Source organism: Podarcis filfolensis (assembly GCF_964270895.1).
Source record: "Podarcis filfolensis genome assembly, chromosome: 12".
Classification (NCBI taxonomy): Eukaryota; Metazoa; Chordata; class Lepidosauria; order Squamata; family Lacertidae; genus Podarcis; species Podarcis filfolensis.
In genome coordinates this window covers 39,517,196-39,534,915 of record NC_139614.1, presented here as the reverse complement: position 1 = coordinate 39,534,915, position 17,720 = coordinate 39,517,196, and the positions used below count along the sequence as shown (strand labels likewise).

The following is a 17,720-nucleotide window of genomic DNA, read 5'->3' as shown; positions in this document are numbered from 1 at the left end:
ATATGTTTGTGAGAGAGGGACTCCCAAATCTTTCATCTCCAAAATAAAGCCATATCTTGCTGAGTGTTAAGTCACTTCTAAGACTGCAGTTCCTTTTAAAAGGAGAGACAAAGACAGTACAACACCTGGCAAAGGTAATTCAACTAAGACATTCTGGACATTTTTAGGAGGGGTCTTTTAGATAAGAAAACATCCTGATTACAACTACTCTGGTCATTACACAACATGGAACAACCAACCATGGTGTTGATGTAACATGATCGTTGGCAGTATGACTGGAAAATAATGAATGCATTTCCTCTAGTTGAGTCAACAAGAGTGAATTGAAGATATGGGGTTGGCTTGGATACTCCCCCCGCCAAAGCGCCACATCCTGTGCACAAGCACTGCTATTATGTACTACGCAAGCAATCGACTGGCTTTTTGTGGTTGTTGTTGTTGCCTATAAACAGAGCATAAAGGACACACAGCTCCTCTATGCTTCAGATCTGATTTTGGTTTTGTGTCATTTATTTTCTGAGTATTGATATCCTAATATTTTATCCAAAGACCATTCCAGATCCATTATGAAACTGTAAAAAAAAAAAATGGTGCTAAACTCTGTACCGATCAGTCCACAAAACATTGTGGCTAGTCTACTTTATATGCTCAAACCATTTTTAGGGCTAGCTTTTCTTAAAACCAAGGGCAAAAACTGCTGTATGGGCAGTCACCCACATTTTTTAGGTTAATACCAATGGACACTGCTTCACAAATGCAAGGAAATGCATCCAGTTAGAATGAACTGATTGCACTAATTGACACCACCCACCATCTGACTCAGGGTTTAAATGATGCACTTCAATGGTCTTGAACTGTTGCACAAATGCAACTCTTTCAATGTGCTTTACACCTGATCCTATCTGCTTTATCAGACCAAGTTATCAGGTCATTAGTCAACCTTAGCCACACAAAAGCCTGCTTTCCATGCTCTCCTCCCCGAAATTCCCCTGAAGTCTGTGGCAAACTAAAGGGGGGAAAGACAAATATGAAGAAATGTATTATTTGCAATAGTTTCTTTCTTTCTTATAAATATGTCAATACAACCAAGAATTAACAAAAACCAACAATGGAAAAATGCATACACTGATAGCAATATTACTATACAGTATTGTATAGTATTGACCTTGTTGTTCTAGATACAATGGAAGAAGAGCAATATATTTCTAATTTATGAGCTATTAAGATGGATCTGTTAACCCCATGTTCTGGTGCCTGCAAAATGAATTTCCACACTTAATGAAAATGCAAGTGAAGAGTGATTTCAGTCCAGTGAATGTCTATTGGGCCATATCTACTGGGAGGTTGGGCTCTCTCTCTCTCTCTCTCTCCCCCAGGCGGATGCTCAGTTTGCCATCCAGCAAATTCTGTCCCCAGACTCCATTTCCAGCTACTTACCTAATAAGGCAATGTGCAAGTTGACTGGCTGGCTTATAGGTCATGTAGTGTTTACCTTTCAAGCAACTGACAGCCTACCTTTTGGCAGACAGAGGGTGCTCAGCTATCCTCTCCCAATTGCTGCAGAAAGTTTTATATCCAGTCATAGGAAATCTTTAAATCAACAACATATGGTGGGGGTGAGGGAAGAAAAGGATGCACTGTCAAAAAAATATCACGGAGCAACATGAACTGGGCAAGAGGATGGATCACATTTGTAAAGACCAACTGATGTTGTATGTCATATTAAAAGATACAATAAAATGCTTTCCTACATGTCAAAGTATTTCCAGTTTTAAAAACTTGATTAAAAGTGAATTAAATGGATGCAACTATGGACTTTATAAAGTAAATTGTTAATTCAAAGTGCATGAGGTAAAAAGCAATCAGAAGCAACAATTATATAGAATAGCAGTGTTAACTCTTTTCTAAAGATTTTATTTCCTTACATTTATATCCTGCCTGTCTTCCACCATGGAGCTCATAGTGGCATGTATGTGGCTCCCAGGTGGTCTCCCATCTGGTAGACTAGCCCCTGTTTAGCTTCAACAAGGTGGTGGCCTCATGTGGTTTCAGACCATTCCAGTTTACCCATTTCTGGGGACCTATTCTACGTTTTTAATTTCTGTTTAAAGCAGCTCATAGGATACAGGTAGAGAACATGCAAAACATATTCAAAGATGTATGAACATTCTGCAGTCACCAGAAACCCACCAGTAGGACTACTAGACTTTTTGCAGTCCAAGATGGCAAGAGGGGCTTTTGCCCACTTGAGGCAGAAATTGACTGATAGTCATGTATGCTTGGCTCTACTACTTTACTTAGTCATCAGGGAAGACTGTCCTTTCAGGGCAAACAACATACAATAGGATTACAGCAAGCCCCACATTGAAGTACAATGCTACTGAATTAAGAACTTAACAATTTGGATTGGTGTCACTCTGCCATTTTAATGTTTTTGATTCTCTGTGGCTCCAGATTCAGTCCTCAGGTCACCCAGAATCTGACTGCTCCCAAAGTCATTTTAAATTTGCTAGCTGCTGTCATCCCCGGGATTACTAATGAAGCATCTATGCAAGATCAGCAGTGAGAACACTCATTATATTTAGGATAGAGTAATGGCAAAAACAGTTCACCCTCCTCTGCCAGACTTGTGACTGAGGTAGCTTGCTATATTGGTCAGGAGCCTGTCCAAGCTCTCGTTGTTAAGAAACAGGCCCACACTTCTTCTTCACCCACCTTCCCCATAATCAGCTTCTCTCCTTTCCTTTAGGGAGCAACTGATCCCCCTCGTGCTGTTGCTACCATGTTTCAGTAGTCCTCAGCACGTCATTTTGTTCTTAATTAAGGTACTAATAGGTATGGGGTAGGAAACACACCCTGGCTCCTTGGCAAGTCACAGGATGATAAACTCTGTCACTTCTACGGGAGATCAAGCAAAGCTGTTGATTCATATGCCCACAAAATATTCCTAACAGACCTGGCACATCATCTGATGGCCAGGAGAAGCTTTGCCTGGGCCAACAAGAACCTCATGAACTTTTGTTATCTCTCTTGAAGAGGCTAGGCTGCAGCTCAAGCAAAGCGACACAAGAGCAGCAGAATCACATGGACCAGCTCTTGCTAAACTGTACCACTTCAGAAGGTATGTGGCCAAAACATGTTTCCATGCTCACCTTCCATGTACCATATATTCAATGGGTAGGGGAAGATGCAGGCTAACTTCGTTGCACTTTGGTCCCATTGAAGTCAATGCGAATAGGCTAGCCATGAGATCAGCCCCAATGATTTCAATCAGGGGGAAAAGAGAGTAGGGCAAAAATGCCATCCCGCAATCATAGCCATTGGGTTTACCATTTGACTTTTCATTGGTCTTAAATCTATAGCAAGTCTTAAATCTATAAATTAGTCTTGTTTGGGCTTAAGCTTTGAAATAAGATAATGCCCCTTTTGTAGAGATTTAAAAACGCAGTCAGCAAACTGCAACAGAAGCTGCATAATATAATGTGACTGCATGTGCTTTGCTTCTAATGAAGTTCATGCTTATCCCATCACTGTTAGGGCTGGGTGGCTTATGAATAGAATGTGCTGTTGAGAAAAGGGTCTGCAAACCTCCCTCTTATCATTTACTCTCAACATTATTCCAAGAGTTCAGTGCAGATATTTCAAACCTACTAAGCAGGGTTAAGAATGTCCAATCCACTTGCAATTACATGAATTGTTGCATTCTGCTTAATCGTGTGCTCTTGACTGGTAGCAACTGTCCAGGATGACGGGCAAAGGTCCTTTTCATTTCCACTGACATAGTATCTTTTAAGTTTAACTGAGTAGGTCAGAGGCTGAATGTGGAACCTCATAAATGCAATTCCTTGCATTGAAAGGGAGGGCCTTCTCTATCACCCTCACCCTCAACCCTCTGACTGTCCCTGGTGTCTCAAATGTGACTAAAATGCAACATTTTAAATAGCAAGCTCCTAAGAGCAAAGGTCCATCTTTCATTTTTGGTGTTAATAGAAGCAACCTAACAACTGCATTTAATTGTAATTTTTTTATGCTAGCCTTTAGGAGTCTGGTTCTTGAGCAGGACATACGGTCATGGGAAAAAGAAAGTACACCCTCTTTGAATTCTGTGGTTTTACATAATAACAATCTGTTGCTTAGTAGGTCTTAAAATTAGGTAAATACAACCTCAGATGAATAATAACACATGTCATATTATACTGCGTCATGATTTATTTAACAAAAATAAAGGCAAAAAGGAGAAGTCATGTGTGAAAAGCTAAGTACACCCTTATGCTTCCAATGGAATTAAGAGGCTAAGTAGCAGGTAGATGCTGCTAATCAAATACCCTTGCTTAATTGGGATACAGGTGGCACTGTGGGTTAAACCACAGAGCCTAGGACTTGCTGATCAGGTGGTCGGCGGTTCAAATCCCTGTGACGGGGTGAGCTCCCGTTGTTCGGTCCCTGCTCCTGCCAACCTAGCAGTTCAAAAGCACGTCAAAGTGCAAGTAGATAAATAGGTACCGCTCCGGCGGGAAGGTAAACGGCATTTCCGTGTGCTGCTCTGGTTTGCCAGAAGCGGCTTAGTCATGCTGGCCACATGACCCGGAAGCTATCTGTGGACAAATGCCGGCTCCCTCGGCCAATAAAGCGAGATGAGCGCCACAACCCCAGAGTCAGTCACGACTGGACCTAATGGTCAGGGATCCCTTTACCTTTTAATTGAACATCAGCAATTGTGCCCACCTCTATAAAAGTGAAGTTTTAGCAGTTTCTGGGTCCGGGGCATTCAGGTGTTTTTTTAAATACAAAACCAAGAATGCAAATGAAAAAAAGAAATCAAATATTCACAAACATATTAACCAGAAGGTTGATGGTTTGATCCCACCCAGAGATGGCTGTGGGTATGATTCTTGCATTGCAAAATAAACCTCAGGGCCCCTTCCAACTATACAGTTCTATGATTCTATGTATAAATATCACACACAACTGTGAAATACAGACAGAATGGGGAAATGGGCACCCATTCATCCTCAACCTGGTTTAAGGAATATTTATTCAAATCTGTGTCCCCTTGTACAAGGCTATGTCCCCACATATATAGCCAATCTCCAAGGGCCGTCCTTTACTTGACTCTACAATGCTTAATTGGGCTTTGTACAATATATTTGGCTTGAACAAAGAAAAAAGCTCTTCCCATTAGTTGAAGTAATTTGAAACAGACTTTCCTGTTGTGTAAATGCAAATATTCACACAACGAGACAGTTTGAGCCAATTAATTTAGGAATACAGATCAGAAGGAGATTTGTAAGCCTAAAATGCCTTCACAACATTACAAGGCCAAACAAACAAACCCCAGCAAAAAGTATTTGGTAGCAGAGACTGTTGTTTCCATTCCTAGTTGCATCCTTGCTTTTCAAACATGTTGGTCTTTGTAATATCTTTTTGGGCCAAAAAGAGCAGAACTCTGAGCACAGCACATGACACACAGCCACGAAAACTCATTCATGTCAAGAGTCTACGCTGGCATAGTGCAATCAACTAGCAGCCAGGCATATCCTATGAAGAGGAACAAAGAAAACAAAGTTGGACATAGATTTTAGAGAAAAAGGGAGGGGTGAGGAACCATAGAAGTTTTTTTGTTTGTGTTCAGTGATACCACGGAGGTTTCTAAAGGGTGGGCTGTATAAATTCATAATAAGTTATCAGGGGATGAACCACAATTCAGTAACAGAACCCATATTTTGCATGAAGAAGAATCCCAGTCCAATCCCTGGCTTCCCTGTCTAAAAAGATTGGGTAGTAGATGATGGGAGCAGACTCCTACCTAAGGACCTCTGACAACCAGGGCAAGCCAGAGTAGATCATGCTGGGCTACATGGGGAAATGCCCTGACCTACCTGAAGGCAGCTTCCTATGTTATTTAGAAAAAAGCCACTGCCAGGAAACCCATATGCAGGTAATAAAATTCAATGCATAACATAGAATAAAAAATAGCTGCAAAAAATAGATCCAAAATTTGGCATAGCCTCACACACACACACAAACAAACACCAAATTAACCAAATAAAGTCTAAGAGGAAATACACATTACAAACTTTATTCAGGTGACCTAGGTGAGTTCTATTAATCACACATGATAAATGACATCATTCCTAACCGCAGGCTATTTTTTGAGTAACTCTTAAAACTGATGGAAGTGTGCCTGAGTTGGGGAAAACCCCATTTAACGTTCTGGGCTCAAATACCATCAGCAGCATGTGGATTATTATGGAGAACCTATTTCTTCTGCTCTTGAAAGTGACTTTCATGACTGAACTCTTATTGGACGGAGCTTGTGAAAGCTCGTGATGCAGCAACCTTGAAGTATGAAGTATGGTCTCTGTGAGGATTGGAGAATGCCTGGGAACTCCAGTTACATAGCCTTGAGTACCATGGAAGAAGGAGAGGGTGGAAATGAAACTAATGACACCCCCTTGGGGCATTTCTTCATTGCAGCTAAGCTCCTGTCCTGGGATACTGCACTCATTAATCCCTAGATCATATTCTGAAAAGTCAACGGGTCCATTACAATTAGGACTGTGCTCCAAAGAACCCAAAGAATTTCTGTGGAAAGGGAGCTTCTGCGTTTTTTATATATATAATTAGATCCAGAAAAACTGAGGTGGATGATTGAAGAGGAATGATCTCACTCAAATAATTTTATTGGACAGATGCTTCCATTTCATTCTCATCTTTGGACAATAAAGCCATATTTAAGTGATTTACCATGTGTGCAAATAATCCCTTTTGGATTTGGCTTTTCTGCCAAGGCCTATTTCAATTAGTTGTAACTTATCAAGAGGAATGCAATAATAAACTCCATGGGACTCTTTGAGTAGGTGACATGCCAAGACTTTCATGTAGCATATGGCTGCCCCAACAGCCTAAAATCCTCATCCTTCCAGGGTCAGAAATGGAGCACTGACTGAGTCCCTAAGATCCCGAAGTTCACATGCTCTAACTTCACTGCACAACAGGAGGGGGGGCGGTAAACGTATTCACAGCCCATTTATGTATTTCTTTTGCTGCAGACAATTATTCAAAAAGAAAAACAGCAGTCAAATTTGAGGGTCTCAAATCTTTTTGCTTCCAAAGCTCCAATATTGCAGAAGCTTCTTATTCAGCAAGTTGCTCGTTTAAGCAATATATTTACCAATTTACCCCATGATACATGTACGTACTTAAGGTGTAGTATTACCTGATTTGTAAGCCAAAATTCAAGGGGGCAGATGCTCCTGCACACCAACATCTTGCTTCTTCCCTCTCAAACTTTCCTTCTTGGAAGGCCTCCAAATTCCCTCGACCCCCAAACTCCCCTATGTTCAAATAGCAGTTTGGAGATCTGACACAAGTGTTTTTAAAGAGGGTAATTGCGGGTGGGGAAACAGCTATTTTCACCAAAATCTTTGCCAAAATCCCTATGCAGCTTTTTAAACTCTAGAAAGTGTGTATTTACTCATCTGAATGTTAGTCAGAAGTTTATAGTTTTAAATCCCTTGGTTTCTGAGCTCTCTTAATGTTCAATACAATTAGTTATGCTTGTAAACTTTTGAGAGAGAGGGGCTCTACTTGTTTACATATCAGAAAATGTCAACAGCAAAGCGTGCTTTTGCACAACTTCTGTTATAAACAGGAGGCAGCATTTTACCCACTTCAAAACCCATTAAAGAAATGAGTGACAGTGTTGCATCACAGTCATTTAAACCCCCCACCACAGTTGAATACATGAATCTGAATTATGCTAAGTCATCTCCTTGATCTACCTAGCCAGCTACGGTCTACAATACCAACCGGCAGAAGTTCTCCAAAGTCTCAGGCTAATTGCTACACAATTTTTGAAGAGTAGGTGCAGAAATGTCTTAAGACACCTTATTATAGCCATCTGTACTAGTGTAGCTGACACTGTGGCCTTCACAGTTGTTTTCACACAGGTCCAGGTTTGTCCAAAAAACAAACAAGGCTAGTATCAGCTCTTTGAATCTACTAGAACGCAGATATTCTAGCAGGGCCTGCCTGCTGCTAATGGCTGCACTGGGTCCCCTTCAAATAAATGTTCTGCCCCAGTATAGTGGTACCTCTGGATGCGAGTGGGATCTGTTCTGGAGCCCCGTTCGCATCCTGAAGCAAACACAACCCGAGACAGCGCATCGCGATTCGCCGCTTCCGTGCATGACGTCATTTTGAGCGTCTGCGCATGCACGAGCGGCAAAACCCAGAAGTAACACACTCCGTTACTTCTGGGTCACCGTGGAGTGCAACCCAAAAATGCTTAACCTGAAGCTACTTCAACCCGAGGTAGGACTGTTCTCTGGCCAGCACCAGGCAGCTGGACCTAGCCACACTTTTTAATTTCTCACAATTCTAGGTCTCTGAAGTGGAATCACTGTCGCATTCAGGGAAACAGAAAAGGTGGCTACATTCAGCTACCAGGTCACTTCTCCAGAGCCCACTAGCAGCTGAAGCGATCTATCAGAGGACACACTCCCCACCCCCCCCGAAAAATATTGGAGGCAGCTCTGGGGTTGAGGGGGGGAATTAAAAGATCTTTTCAGGAAGCATGGTTTATCCTGGCAGATACCCTTGTGGGACTAGGCATGCAGGCAGTGGGCAGACAGGTAGCATAATATAAAGGAGGTTGAATCTCTCTCAGGAAGCTTCTAAGTGCAAAAAACGAAACAGCCTGAAAAAACCTGAAAAGACTGAAACAAACAAAACACAAACTTTGTTGCTCGAATCATGAGGAACTATGGCTTCTCTCTCACACATGCAACGGATGACGTAAATCTCACTTGTACAACTTTAGGCTGCAGATGTAAACTCATATAACACAGTGTGTGTGTACACACTGCACGTACACACACACCACAAAACACAGTGTCATATGAGCTTGCATCTGCAACCCAAAGAGGTTCAACTTAGATTTACGTCATTATCTCTTGAATGTGTGAGAACGAAGCTACAGTTCTTTGTGGTTTCAGCAGCAAAGTTTTTGTTTTGTCTGTCTGTTTCAGTCTTTTGAGGTTTCTCAGGCTAAACGACTAAACAACAGCAACAGGCTGTTTTATCTTTGCATTTAGGAGCTTCATGAGCGATATCTCACCTCCATTACTTTATGCTAGCCTGGCTACACACACACACCCTGCACCTAGAAAGCTAACATGGGAAAGAGGCACTTAGAAAACTAGCACGTCAAGGAAAAGTTTGTTTGTGAATGGTAGCACATATACCATGCTCGTGGGGTATCATGTATTTGAATAAACCCCAACATTAAAATTTCCCTGCACATGCAAATCTAGCACATTGCTCAGTCCTCAATATAATCTGTACCAAACTTAGGCAGCTTGGATACGTCCAAGATGAAGAATGAAAATGGGCCTACACATAGGCTTTTCATTCATTTCTTAAAACGAATGCACTCTGCCAATTTCAGTCAAAGATACAAAAGGCACAATGCATGCCAGCTTTCTTGCTTAGGAGCCAAGCCTTTCTTATCACTAGAGAAGCTCTAGAAAGTGAACGTTCTCTTCAACATTCAGCACTTAAAATGCCATTTCAAAGAATGCAATTTCAGTGTTGTAGCAAGGACTACAAAAATGAGCTCTGCAACTATATATAGAAGACTACCTTTTGAAACCTTCAAAATTTCTTGGTTTTGTAAATTACATAACAACCACCACCGAGCTTGCAACCGGAAAATCATCTCCATTCAGCCCACAAATTGAGGTCCTTTCCCTGCGCAACTCCTTACATTCCAGACGGTTAACGGAACTCTTTTTAGCTGTGCCTTTATTTGGAAACAAGTAAGAGCCATCTGTGCGCCTAGCTGTTTTCATAAATGAGTACTGGCCACATGCAAGCGGGCAATGGCTTGGCAAAATGAATGAAATCTTCAGTTGGCGCCAAGCGCACAGCCATGTGCTTCTGCTTCCCATAATACACAAAACGGACATGTTTTGCTTTAAATATAAGCGCATTATCCTCCAAGGTTGTAGAAAAAAGCAGAGAAAAACAAGTCTCTGCACTTATCATAAAAACAGCTTGATCTGGGAAATATGGCGGCTTGCCCATTGCAATGTTCCAAGCGGCCAAGAAGAAGAAAAATAATCATCCAGTGGTCAGGCTGAATTAAGAGTTTAATTAAGATACGGTTATTCAGCTGGCTGCCCTTGCTTACCCTCTGAAATCCCTCTCAATCAAGGAATTTTTTTTTTCCCACCAAGGCTTTTGAGGAGCACCCCAGGGACCTTTCCAGATCACCCCCACCCCATTTATGTGGCAGTTACTTTGTTGTTGTGTGGGATGCTCATGTCTCGCCTCCTCATGCTAGCATGGGACCAAAGTGCTTTGCACAATTCAGATAGATTTAAAGACGAAAATAACAGAAATACAATATGTTTCAAAACAATGTGTAAGCAACAGAAAATCAGCCTTAAGCCTTAGGGAACTAATTTCTTCATAAATACTTTTTATTCTTTGGAAAATAGGAAGTTGGCTTACTCTCAACACTGACTGGCTGCAGCTCCCCAGGCCTCTCCTAGCCCTTCCTGGAGATCCCAGGGATTGAACCTTCAGCACGCAAAGCAGCAGCTCTATCACTGAGCTATGGCACTTCCTCTACATGTCTGTGCCTGACGCTGGGGATACGTCTACAATCTCTTTGCAAAGTCAGGCTAAGCTGCCCAAATGAAAGACAATGTGGAACAATTTGTCAGAGATGCAGTCCAGGAAAGGGAACAGGTAGTAAGATTGGTGCGGTGGACAAATCAGAAAAGGCTCGCAGAGCTAAGAAAGCAAATGGGAATAGGCAGAGGCAGCAAAGCAAGGAATGGAACTCATGAGAAGGGAGGCAAGGAATAAAACAGTTCCTTTCTGCAATTGTTTTGCAAATCTGACCCCTGCGCCTTTTTAAACTCCAGTCGGAAATCTAGATTGTAGAATTTAGGTGATGGGGTTCTGCGCATAAACAATTTCCTTAAAAAACATTAAAATTTGTGATCCCCACACACAATTTTGATGTCTCCCTTGATGTGAACAGGAAGTTAGAAAAAGGCTATAGTCCAAAGAAGTTTAGCCTGGAACACAAAGCAACTCACCACTGAAAACCTTGGGGGCAAGAAGGAAGGTCTTCAGCAGTAGGTTGCAATTTGCCTCCCAGCAAGCACTTTCATGATGGTGCCTCTTCCATCTATCTCCCCACTGATCTGCACCATTTTACAAACAAACAAAGCAAAGAAGGCAAGCCTATTGCAGACTTAATGTGGATATTGACTAGCATGCTTTTAGACTCATGAATCCTGTGTACAAAAAAATAAATGCACTATTAAAAGCACCAATTTTTAAATGACATTTCATGCTTTATGCCTTGGTGGTCCTCTTACAAGCTAACATTTGACGAAGGCCAATCAAAACAAAATTTGTCTCAACAATGGATGTTTCAAGACTGTTCTTTATAACAGCAAATGCAGATGTCTGCACAGATGTTTTGTTCAACCAAATGCCATTCTGGCCAACTTTACTTCTGGGATGGTTTTCTTGGCGAGAGGTTCTCTGGGCAAGTTAGAGTTCAGTACATACCCCACAAGTGTCCCAGAAAAAAACAGGACATCCCTTTTTTCCCACCAGAGCAAGGTGGTCATTTTGGGCACTGTGATTTTGCATGATTTTGCGCCAAAACCTCACCCTGGAGAAAGCACATCTTTGGGGCTCCGTGATTTTGCACAAGTCACATGACTTCCGTGGAAGCACAGCTGGGAAGACACAGAACCTAGTTTTGGGACTCAACATGTTGGAGGGTAAGAGAATGTAAAATAAGCAGTAAATCATGTTTGGCTTGGGACTCAGGCCTTGCCTCTTCTCTGACAGACAATCTAACATCTGCTATGTGTCCTAGTCATGCAGAGACACTGATCAGCTGCTCCCAGCTAGATTTTAAATGGATAACAATAGCAGAAACCATTATTTTGTAAGTGTGACAAATGCTGTATTTGCTTAATTAATCAGAGGGAAATTTGAATTTTTGTGTCCATGTCTCAGTGCCCTCTACACACAGCAGTTAAAACTTTAACTACTTGGAATGTTAAAACTAAACACAACCTTTGGATCTCAAGTCTAAAGAAACATTTTGGATTGCTTTAAAAATTTGTACGGCTTACCTCTCCAAACCACAACGTCACTTTTTTCCTACTTTCTCGTTTAACTGCAGAGACTACTGAAGCAACTTAATCTGTGTTTATAATGTGTCTTAAATTACTCACTCTGAAGAAGAAAATGGGACAGTCAGATGCTCAGATTCCTTCCAATCTCAGAGCCAATGACTGCTTCAGTTTGCTTCAAAAGGTAATTTACGCCACATGTAAAATAAGCTTTCTGAGTATCAGTCAGCATTCAGTTTTGTTCTCTTTTGAATCTCGAACAGAAGCCAACCTTTCCTTTCCCACTAACTGTTTTAATTCACTTAAACCGGGAGATGCAACGAACTTCTACCAAACTTTGTTTTTCAAAGAGAAAAACGACTACCAGACTTTTAGAAGACATCTGAAGGCAGCCCTGTTTAGGGAAGCTTTTAATGTTTAATAGACTATTGTATTTTAATATTCTGTTGGAAGCTGCCCAGAGTGGCTGGGGAAACCCAGCCAGATGGGTGGGGTATAAATAAATAATAATAATAATAATAATAATAATTATTATTATTATTATTATTATTATTATTATTATTATTATAATAACAACAACAATAACAATAAATAATAATAATAATAATAATAATAATAAAAATAAAAATAAAAATAAAAATAATAAACTCAAGCTTGAGTTTCCTCTCAAATGAGAGACAATCACAACAACATTTCATACTGCCAAGAGCTGGAAGTGCAAATGATCAATCACAGTGGAAAAGGTGACTTGCCAGACACAGATCCACCAGCCATGACATGTATGTGGCAATTCTCTCTTTTTTAACATTCCAGGCAAGTGGCAAAACCCAGGGTGTTTACTGAGACCCTAGTACAATAGCTTGCTTTACATGGCTGGAGGACAGAGTTCAACTGGGCTGGTGAGAAGCAGAGCAGCCCTGCTCCAGCATTTATAAAAGGAAAGCTCCTCATGAACACTCCTATCAATATAATATGATGAATATTATATGAAATGTTCCTTAACAGATCAGCTTTTTACTCCCCCTATATATCCTACCCCAAAAAAAAGGGTGCACACAAGCTGAGCTAGCAGGAAGATAAATCAGATACACTTTTGCTAAAGGTAATAAAACACTGCAAAATTCTCAAGATTTATAGAGTGGTGATCTTCCCATCTCGGTTGGGTTGAAGATCGAAATACAGGAAGTTTTCTTTCCCTGTTGATAACACCATTATGTATTTTGTTTGTCTGCCTGACAATACAGCACTACATCCTCCTACACTGCAAGATGGTTCATTAATTACATAATGATGCGAACAGGGCAAGTTGCGTTGCTTCCTGCCCACTTCTGCTGTAATACTCAACTGTGCAAAATCTCATGAAACAGATGCTGCAGATGCTACAAACCAGCCCACAACCTGCCAGCTACTGCAACTAGCTGCCACTGGACCCAAATACACTCTTGATTGACTTCATGAGTGAACTGGAAGGATAGTCAATTAAATGCCTTATTATTTGAAGCACTGACAGCCTAGATGGTAGAGATGGATCATTGGATTTCATGCACTTACTACCACTGTACACAAGTCATGTGTGACCCAGCTGTTTGATCTTAGCCATTTGTACTTGTCCACAGGTGTGAGTCACCCAATTTCTATCTCCCCACTTCCAAAAGGAATCAAGAAAAATGAGAAACACAGTGGTCACATGCATATTTATATATATAAAAGTCTAGTGCCCATTTTTCTTTGTGCAATTATCAGGCACATTCATTCCTGAGACTGGTTGCTGCACTCCATGTAGGCTGTCACTCTGTGGACAAACATCTAACCCAACCTTGAGCTTCCCAGCAACATTAAGATACAACAATAATCATGTTTGACTGTGTAATGCCTTTTCTTGTTCACAACTTCTCTAGTCCCTCAGCATTTAAAATGTTCTATAAGTATCTGGTAACAGTCTGCTGGTACTACAACAATTCCAGAATCTGTTAAATGGCAAACACATTTTTCCCTTCTCATTGATATGGGCAGATCCTCTGATAAATGTACAATGCAATGTAAATGCAGATTTAATCTAACATTATCAATCTTTCACTACTCTGCACCTGATCTTTCCATCTGGGTCACTTGCACAAATTTAACATCAGCAGCTGAAATAAGAGCTCTGTATAATGTGCCTCTTAATCCCCCCCTGCTGGAAGTCAGGATACTTAGCATGCTAATAGGACTAGCGTAACCCCCTCCTCCAAGCACTTTGCTTATCTACTCCTGTTTCACCCTCTTCCACGTTTTCCGGGTTAGATCAACAGCAGCATTCTCAAGACTAGTCCTTGGAAGCCTTGGCCTTTTTTTCCAATACTTTGCAGCCTTAAGCTTCTCTCCATCAATTGTTTTGACATATCCAGGCTGCTCTTCCACATACTCAAAAGCCAGGAGCCAGCACAACTGCAGCGTCTATATAAAGTCTGTGACACGTTATTCTGTGAAGTTCAATATCACAAGCCGTTTTAGTAACACCGTGAATAAGTTTTGCGTTTCCATCTGGAATCAAAAGATACAAACTGAATAATTCATGCGGCAGCCAAATCATTTATATTTCCAGAAAACAGCATTAATCCACTGACTGCTCTACTTTCTCAAACAGCAAATAGTATGGAATAACCTGCATTGTGTTATTTTATGCTCCATCATGGAGGACATCATAGGAGATCTCCCCAACATAGCAAACACTATTGTACAGACCTGGAAACACTTAAGATCCACGCTTTTAAGAAAGCAGACTGTTTGAAGCTATAGTATGATCCACAAATGCAGCCTAGCATTTGCTGTATCTTCCACCAAACTTCTCTATAATGAATATACAACACATATAAAATGCTTTTTCTTTACCCACCTAGCTGAATCCCAAATGTTGATGTCTTCCAACCCTCATCATCCCTGGCCATCAGCCATGCGGGTTAAGGCCAGTCAGAGTAGAACTGCAACAACAGCTGGAGGGTCACAGGTTCCACACCCCTTGGCCTTACAGGTTATGAAACCACCAGCTCTCATTTGTAGCTGGTGAGACACAAAACGTTTACAGCAAAATAAAATAAAAAATCTACAGGCTTGCTGCCTGAATCACTCTTGGTTATGGCACAGCTTCCGATGAGCAGTCTCCAAATCTCCAGTAGGAATTGTGATTAGTGGCACCCAGAGCAGCTGATTAATAGCCAAGGTTTGTATCAACATCTTTGCATCCTGGCCATGAACAGGTAAAGGTTTTTCATTTTGTGGGGCCCTTATCTTTTGTTGAATGCATACTGTTCTATTTGGAATGGTTTTATTTCACAGTTGTGATAATTGCTTTTATAATTTTATATTGTGATGCACTGTATATTATATTACGTTTGTATTGTTTTAATCCTCCCTTGGACCTTATGGTAAAGGATGTGTAAGAAATCTCGTAAATAAAGAATATTTGCACCAAGATTCTATCCTCTTCATTTTAGTCTCAAGCTGCATGACTATTTAACAGAGTAAATACAACATTCAAGTAGGAAAGTGAGCCCTGCAAACTTTTATTTCAGTAAAGATTTAAGATTGATAATTCTCCATGTTCTATTTTAATTTTTTCTAATATAAAGCTGGGTTGCATTCTTATTTGCTCACAGCAAATTTCAGTTGGAATACATTCTCCTCACTGAAGTTATGAATGAAAACAAAATCTCTCCATCTAACAGCTTTCAAGCACAGCCATGCAATTGTTTTATTTCTTGAAATAGTGTTTTTAAGAAAGCGCTTACCTACTACTTCTGTTAGAGGAAGAAATTATGCCTTTCGGTCTGAGAAGAGGGTGGAATCTTTCTCAGGAAGGAAATGTAGAAGCTTAAAGAAAGGTTTCTTCATCAGCAGCAATGCTTCTGGAAGATGAGCAGTCAGAGAGATCCTACTACACTGGTACACTCCCAAAGCTGCATCTCATCAATAATTATAATTAACATCAACTATTAGCAGTTTGTACATATAAAGTTGGCAAATGAGGCAAACAACAATGGAAATCGATGGAAGAAACGGTCACATTCCTTAATTCTTCCCATTTACTTGGATGGCAAATTCAATCAGCAAAATGGGATAGCAAATAGCAAAACCAGTAGATTAGAAAGATCATGCTATGCAGGATCTTAAATGTGTTGACTTCTTTTAAAGCTTTGGTCCTCCTTATGACTATGGGAATAACTACTACACACAAGTTTTCCATGTTTGCAGTCCAAAGTTCTTCACAATCAAGCTGTTTCAATAATAAAAGGAATTTTGTTGTGCTTTAATGGCCATGCATCCTGCTTAAGGCAGGGGGAGCCAATGAAATGCCCTCCGGAAGCTGGCTGGATCTGATGGGAGTTGGACTCCAGCAACATTGAGAAGGCACTACATGGGTAGCCCCCCACTCCCACCCATCCCAGTTTAGGATACAATTTACGGAACACATTCTCTAACGCCTATTCTCTATGTAGTCATTCCTCACAGTAGAGTCCCTTCTGGTATTACTCCTATGCACATAAACACAAGGCAGTGCTGAGGTGGTTTATTGCAGGGGGTGGGGCTCGTGCTTGACAAATTGCTTTTATTTTTCCATGTTTTATGAAGGCAGATTAAATAATTGCCATTTCCTGCTTTGAATAACTCTTTCGCAGGAGGAAAGATTTCATAACTGCTCTCCGCTACCTAAAATGGGCCGTTCACACCTTTAAGTCCTGGGAGCACAACACTAACTTAAAGCATTTGGCCTATCGGCACCTATATCTTGAATAAGAGCGCTGGGTTGTGTTTTGGGAGACTCAGGAAGGCAGTGATGCACAGAAGGGGTTTAAATCACGTGCAGCCAAATGGTGCCTACCAGCTCTGTTGTTAGCCTACAATTCCCATCACCCCTGACCTTAAGGCCATGCTGGTTGGGGGCTAAAGGGAGTCCAGTATCATCTGGAAGGCCACAGGCTCCCCAATGCTGCATTAAGGGTCTTCGAGCTCTTATCTGGGACCTTTCACCAGCTGAAATCTAATGGAGAAGTTACCCAGGACAAGGGTCCTTTCAACAATGGAACCAAGACCCTGAACTCCACTCCTAGAGAAATGTTTGTGCTGTCTCTTCTCTGCCAGCATTTTGCCCACTGTTGGTTTTTTTTGTAAGTGGTTAGTTTACAGACTGTGTTATTTCTTTTATAGTGATTGCATGTGCATTTGTGTTTTGACTTTTAGCCATATTACCGAGCCTTTGTTGGGGTGGGTGGTGGCGCAGGGATATAAATGTTTCAGTTAAGTAAAAAATAAATCAGCTAAGCAGCAGCACTTTAGCTTTAAGACCAAGACAAAACGAGGGCACATGTTTAAACAGTAGGAGATAAAATCAGGAGTCGGCAACTTGATGCCTTCCAAGTGCAATTCCACTGCATCTCCCATCATCCCTGATCACTGGCCATGCTGGCTGGGGTTGATAGGAGGTGAAGTCCAACAACACCTGGGAGGACACTCAGTTGGCTATGCTTGCCTGGCACTGGTCAACTTGAGAACCATGGGGCTAAAGAGGAG

The 17,720-nt window shown here is 41.1% G+C and overlaps 1 protein-coding gene across 50 annotated transcripts in view; it reads right to left on the bottom strand.

Moving 5' to 3' along the window:
• SVIL (supervillin) overlaps positions 1–17,720 on the bottom strand; it is a 143,576-nt gene that overhangs the window by 79,682 nt on the left and 46,174 nt on the right. For 7 of the 50 annotated variants that reach the window (XM_083579082.1, XM_083579088.1, XM_083579090.1 and 4 more), the window contains one exon: positions 15,941–16,057. The exons of the other annotated variants lie outside the window; for them this stretch is intronic. The gene's annotated coding sequence lies outside the window, so the exon portion shown is untranslated. The remainder of the gene's footprint in view (positions 1–15,940; positions 16,058–17,720) is intronic. 50 annotated transcript variants of the gene reach the window in all.